We start from the raw sequence: 5,889 nt of genomic DNA, 5'->3' as shown, positions 1-5,889 counted from the left end.
CCTACGCCTATAGCCATCTCTTTAAACTTTTCTTAATCTCCAAATAAAGATAAGATCATAATTTCTTCTAACATGATACAACTATCTTGTGTACAACTGAAAACATGCCAATCCCTTCCTCAGGAGAGCAGATGAAGTCCTTTGGTAATGTTCACTCTTCTCCTTGATATCCCATAACTTAAATACTAGGATGTAAAATTAACAATACTTTAAGTACTGTGATAGAGAATCAGTACATCTTATGTCACACGATAAGGAAATAAGAGGAAAGAAAAAAATTTACACACAGACATACCAAAACATGAGAAAAATAAGGAGGAAATACTCAAGACAATTATAGTCCTTATTTCTTTAACTGGTTACATGCTCATAGCTGCTATTAATAACAAGCTCTTCTACTGCCCATTCTGTTTGCCTTCAGCCAGTATCTGTCTCAGCTGGTTGTGGTTCTTTACATGGTGGGGTGACCCAACCTTCATTTCTAAAGGGTCTTTACAATTATTAGTCCTGCTTGGATTTAGTTGTTGTAGTTTTCCATTGACTTTAGTCACAGGGCATGGTAATACTTGAGAGTCGCCTTAAGGGACCTCCTATATTCCAGACATACTCATCCTTATTTCCACTGTGGAGTATTTCAGTTTCCCCTTGATAGTCCAGATCATTCAGCCCATCCAACACTATGACTCCCTTCTTTGCCTGTTGGTTCAGTAGCATGAGGAACTCAGAGTAGCCAGATGGCAATCTTAACTTCCAGTCCAATAGAATCATCATTGGATCTTCTGATCAAGCAGTCTTCCTGCTGGACATTAGACCTCTAGGCCAGCAGAGCATTAAGCCACTGGAACAGGAAGTAAAAATTTGGCTAGTGGTTCACTAGCGATGTTAACGAGTGGTGACAGTCCCAAACTACCCCTTGATTCTCAGGCCCATGAAGCCTAGGTATCAGAGAAACAGTACTAGGCAACGGGATGCTGATTCAGAGCATATATAGCTTTCTAGAAAACCTTGCCCTCGTACTCAAGGTATTGCCACCTAGCTGGTACTAAAAAAAGTCTTCAGAAGGCCATTCCACCATTATGTCAAGCCAGCTGCTTCAGGTTGATGAGGAACATGGTGAAACCAGTGAATTCCATAAGAATGGGCCCACAGTTGTACTTCTTTTGCTGTGAAGTGAATTCCTTGATCAGAAACAATGCTGTGTTGGAATACCATAATGGAGCAGGTGTTGGCATTCCATAAGTCCACAGATGTTAGTTTTGGCAGAATCACTGAAAACAGGGAAGGGAAATCCGTATCCAGAGTATCTATTCAAGTAAGAACAAAATCTTGCCCCTTCCATGAGGGAAGCTGTTCAGTGTAGTCATCCTGTCACCAGGTAGCTGTCTAATCAACCTGGGAAATGGTGCCATATCAGGGGCTCAGTGTTGGTACCTGTTGCTGGCAGATTGGGTACTCAGCAGTGGCCATAAGCACATCAGCCTTAGCGTGGGGAAGTGCATGTTGCGGAGCCCCTGCATAACATCCATCCCTGCCACCATGGCCACTTTGTTCATTAGCCCAGGGTTGGCTGAGGAAGGAGGCTCTCTGGTATCCACAGACCAGGTCATTCTATCCACTTGATTAAAATTTTTCTCTGCTGAGGTCACTCTTTGGTAAGCATTCACATAGAAAACAAATATCTTCAATATTTTTTACCCATTCAGACGTGTATCCATATACCTTTCTTTGTCACCAGTTTTCCAATTATGTTCCTTCCAAGCCTGGCCATCCAGCCAAACTATTGGCTGCAGCACATGAATCAGTATATAATTGCTCATCTGGTCATTTCTCTTTTCAAGCAAAATGGACATCCAGGTACACTGCCTGATGTTCTGCCCACTGGGAGGATTTCCCTTTACCACTGTTCTTCAAAGATATCCCAGAAAGGGGCTGTGGTGCTGCAGCTGTCTATGTTAGGTGGTACTTAACATATCTTGCAAGACTACTTATAAACTGGGCCCAAGTCTTTTCTTCCTCTATCAACTGATTGTAAGGGTACTTGTAAGGATACAGGCTGGAAGAAAGAAGGCAGTGTAGCAGGAACAGGGACCATGGGCATTTGGGCCACTTTTTTTGTTGTTGTTTAAGATTTTATTTTTAAGTAATCTCTACATACAATGTGGGGCTCGAACCTGCAACCCTGAGATCAAGAGTAGCATGCTGTACTGACTGAGCCAGCCTGGTGCCCCTGGGCCCCATCTTAATATAACTTGTGTCTTCAGGGCCTGCTTGGGCCCAGTCATGTATATACCAATTCCATTTTATGATGGAGTATTGCTGTGCATGCCCATCTTTATGGCTTGTTGGGTCAGATAACACCCAGTTCATGATTGGTATCTTGGGTCCAATGGTAACTTGGGGGCCCATGATTAAATGTTCAGTTTCTATTGAGGCCCAGTAACAGGTCAAGAGAGGTTTTTCAAAAAAAGTAGTTATCTATAGATGGTGGCAGGGTCCTACTCCAAATCCTAAAGGTCTGTGGTTGTGATCCACCTATAGGGGCCTGCCAAAAGCTCTAAACATCATCCCTGTCTGTTGCTGACACCTGAAAGACCAATGGATCTGTTGGACCATATGGCCCAAGTGGCAGAAGAGTTGGCACAGCAGCCTGGACCTGTTAAACAGCCTTTCTTGTCACTCAAAACTAACAGCTTTTTGGGTCATTTGGTAGATGGGCCAGAGTAACACACCCAAGTGGGGAATATATTGCCTCCAAACTCCAAAAAGTCCCACTAGGTGCATCTTCTGCATCTTTCTTGGTTGTACGAAGGCCAGAGACAACAATTTATCTATCCTTCACCTTAGTAAGGGTATCTCAACATATCTCGTACCACTGGACCCCTAGAATTTCACTGAAGTAGAATGCCCCTGAATTTTAGTCTGATTTATTTCCCACCCTGTGATATGCAAATGTCCTACCAATAAGTCTAGAGTAGTTGCTACTTCTTGCTCATTATGTCCAATCAGCATTAATATTATCAATGTAGTAGGCCTCTGTGATATCTTGTGGAAGGGAAAGGTGATCAGGATCTGTGTGAACTAAATTATGACTTGGAGGTAGAGAGTGAAAAACCTGAGGTAAGACAGTAAAAGTGTATTGCTGGCTTTGCCAGCTGAAAGCAAACTGCTTATGGGCAGGTATGGAGAAAAAGGAATTTGCCAGATCCATAGCTGCATACCAGATACTAGGGAATGTGTTCTAATTTGTTCGAGCAGTGAAACCACATCTGATACAGAAGCTGCAATGGGATTCACCACCTGGTTGAACATAACAGTAATTTGCTGTTTGTTTTCTTCTGCATAGGCCAAATAGAGATGAATGGGGATATGGTGGAAATCACCACCCCTGCATCTTTCAAGTCCTTGATGGTGGCACCAATCTCTGCAGTCCCTCTAGGAATTTGGAATTGTTTTGGGTTTAATATTTTTTGAGGTAGAGGGAGTTCTAATGGCATCCACTTGGCCTTACCCTCCATAATTACCCTCACTCCACAGGTCAGGGAATCAATGTAGGAATTCTCTGAGCTATTAAGTTTGTCATTCCAATTATGCATTCTTAAACTAGGGAAAATAACCATAGAACAGGTTCAAGGACCCACTAGACCTACTGTGAGATGGACTTGAACCTGATCTCCATAAGCCTCTACTCTTGACTAGTGGGCTACAGTGATATTTTGGGTCACCTGAAATTAGTGTCAGGTTATAGCCCATATCCAGTAGTTCCTGAAAGGTCTGCCATTATTTCCTTTTCTCTGATATACAGTTACCTTGGTAAAAGGCCATATGTAGGTCCCTTTGGGGAAGGCTGGGAGAAAGATTAACAGTATATGTTTTCAGTAATGGATTCTGCTCTCCATTATGGTAATCATGTCTGCCTTGCTTTTGGTGGTTGAGTGACTTTTGGCCCAGCCATCCTGGAGTCTAATGACTCACATTGTGTTTAGGTTTCCCAATTAATTGACTGCAGTTTCTATGGTAAGATTTGGCCCACAGAGACAGAGACAGGTGGTCATAGAGCTCTTCAAGGATGCCAGGACTCCCCTCGCAAATTTATTCTTCACAGTATTGGTGGAAGGTATGTCTTCTGGACCTTCCCAATGTGGGGAAGTGGGTCTTGACAAATCTACTGGAACATTGCAATCTCCATAAGCCTTTGAATCCCTTCCTCTACATTAAACCAAGGCATGTTGGCACTTGCAGTTCACTCATGGTGGCCACCTTTTAGTCCATTCTTCAGCTAACCAACCAAACTGCTAGAGCCTTTTCTGACTCCCTAAGCTGCATTAAATGCAGAATCTCTGCTTAGTGAGCTCATGTCAATAAATTTGACTATGTCAAAAATGTCATAAATCGGGCGCCTGGGTGACTCGGTTAAGCAACTGCCTTCGGCTCAGGTCATGATCCTGGAGTCCCTGGATTGAGTCCCGCATCGGGCTCCCTGCTCTGCGAGGGTCCTGCTTCTCCCTCTAACCCTCCCCGCTCTCATGTACTCACTCTCTCTCTCTCATCCTCACTCTCTCAAAATAAATAAATAAATCTTTAAAAAAAAATGTCATAAATCAAACGAAGTTTCTTCCACTGCTAGATCCACACACATACCCATTCCCACACATGGTCCTCAGATTTCTGTCTATAAAATAGAAATCCAAGTAGGTCTTTTAGACTGTAACACACTTTGTCATGAACCTAACATACTGTACTTCACCTTTAGGGACCTGCTAAGACTTGAGTCTAGTTATAGGTCTAAAAGCAAAGAGAGGTGGGTAGGGGTGGGTCCTGAGGAGAATCAGCATTATCTTACATAGCTCGTGCCTCAGGGGGAGGTCATTACAGTCATCAGGCAGTGCATGGTTCGTCCCTTCAGATGGAGGGAGAAAGGATGCCTCCCCTGGGGGTGGGAAAACCTCTTCCATTGGTAAAGAAGACTGGTAAGAATTTAGAGGCCCAGTGTCCCCAGCTTCATCTCTCTTCCCATCCCTCCTCATCTCAACTTCTAGGATCTCATCTTTTCCCATTCAGTGCCCTCCCTTTAACAGTAGGCACGGTGTGAGGCTGAGAGTTCAACTCGCGTTGTCATTCAGCCAGTCACAGGATGAGGTTCTGCACTGATTTTCAGCACTTTCAGCCCAGCGGCTACAGGAGGTAAGGCTCTCTCTCCTTCAGGAACACCTAGAAGCTCTTAGGTCATTTATGCTGCCCTAGAGCTGGGAATTCAAATCCCTGAGCTCATCCCTTTTTTTCACCACTTTGTCCAATGACATTAGGAATAACCAACCAATGTCATTATATTCATTAGTTTTCCAAAAATGTTTGAAAGTATATACCGAGTCATTTAGCTCCTTGCTGCTTATAAGGGGAGTATCCAGTGCAGGTATTTTGGAGACCTCTAAGTTCATGCCATGGACCATCAGTGCTCTTTACTTCTGGAAATAATCATTCACATCGTTAAATCTAATCAGATTACAGAGCCAATTGCAGAAACCCCAGAACCATTTCAGAAAACTCATCCTTAAAATTCTGTTCCTCTAGAACCACTCTTGATACCAGAATCTGTATTGGTTAGTGTTTTCCAGAGAAACAGAACCAATAGAATGGATATATACATGTACACAAACACACATATAAATGGAAATTTATATAAATATAATGGAATTTTATCGTGAGGAATTGATTCATGCACTTATGGAGGCTGAAAAGTCTTATGATCTGCTGTTTGCAGTCTGGATAACCAGGAGAGCTGGTGGTATAATTCAGTCTGAGTCATGAGGCCTGGGAACCAGGGGAGCCCATGGTGTCAATCCCATTTCAAGTGCAGGAGGAAATGAGATGTCCCAGCTCAAGTAGGTGAGG

The 5,889-nt window shown here is 43.2% G+C and overlaps 1 pseudogene; it reads right to left on the bottom strand.

Annotated features, from left to right (window-relative positions):
• Positions 1-417: 417 nt before the first annotated feature.
• On the bottom strand, positions 418-5,447 carry LOC114196923 (uncharacterized; annotated as a pseudogene).
• Between the last annotated feature and the right edge of the window lie 442 nt (positions 5,448-5,889).

Source organism: Eumetopias jubatus, unplaced genomic scaffold (assembly GCF_037043125.1).
Source record: "Eumetopias jubatus isolate StellerSeaLion01/CBP00866 unplaced genomic scaffold, mEumJub1_p1.0 scaffold_13, whole genome shotgun sequence".
NCBI classification, from domain to species: domain Eukaryota; kingdom Metazoa; phylum Chordata; class Mammalia; order Carnivora; family Otariidae; genus Eumetopias; species Eumetopias jubatus.
Note: the sequence above shows the minus strand (reverse complement) of the source record. Positions and strands in the feature narration are given on the sequence as shown.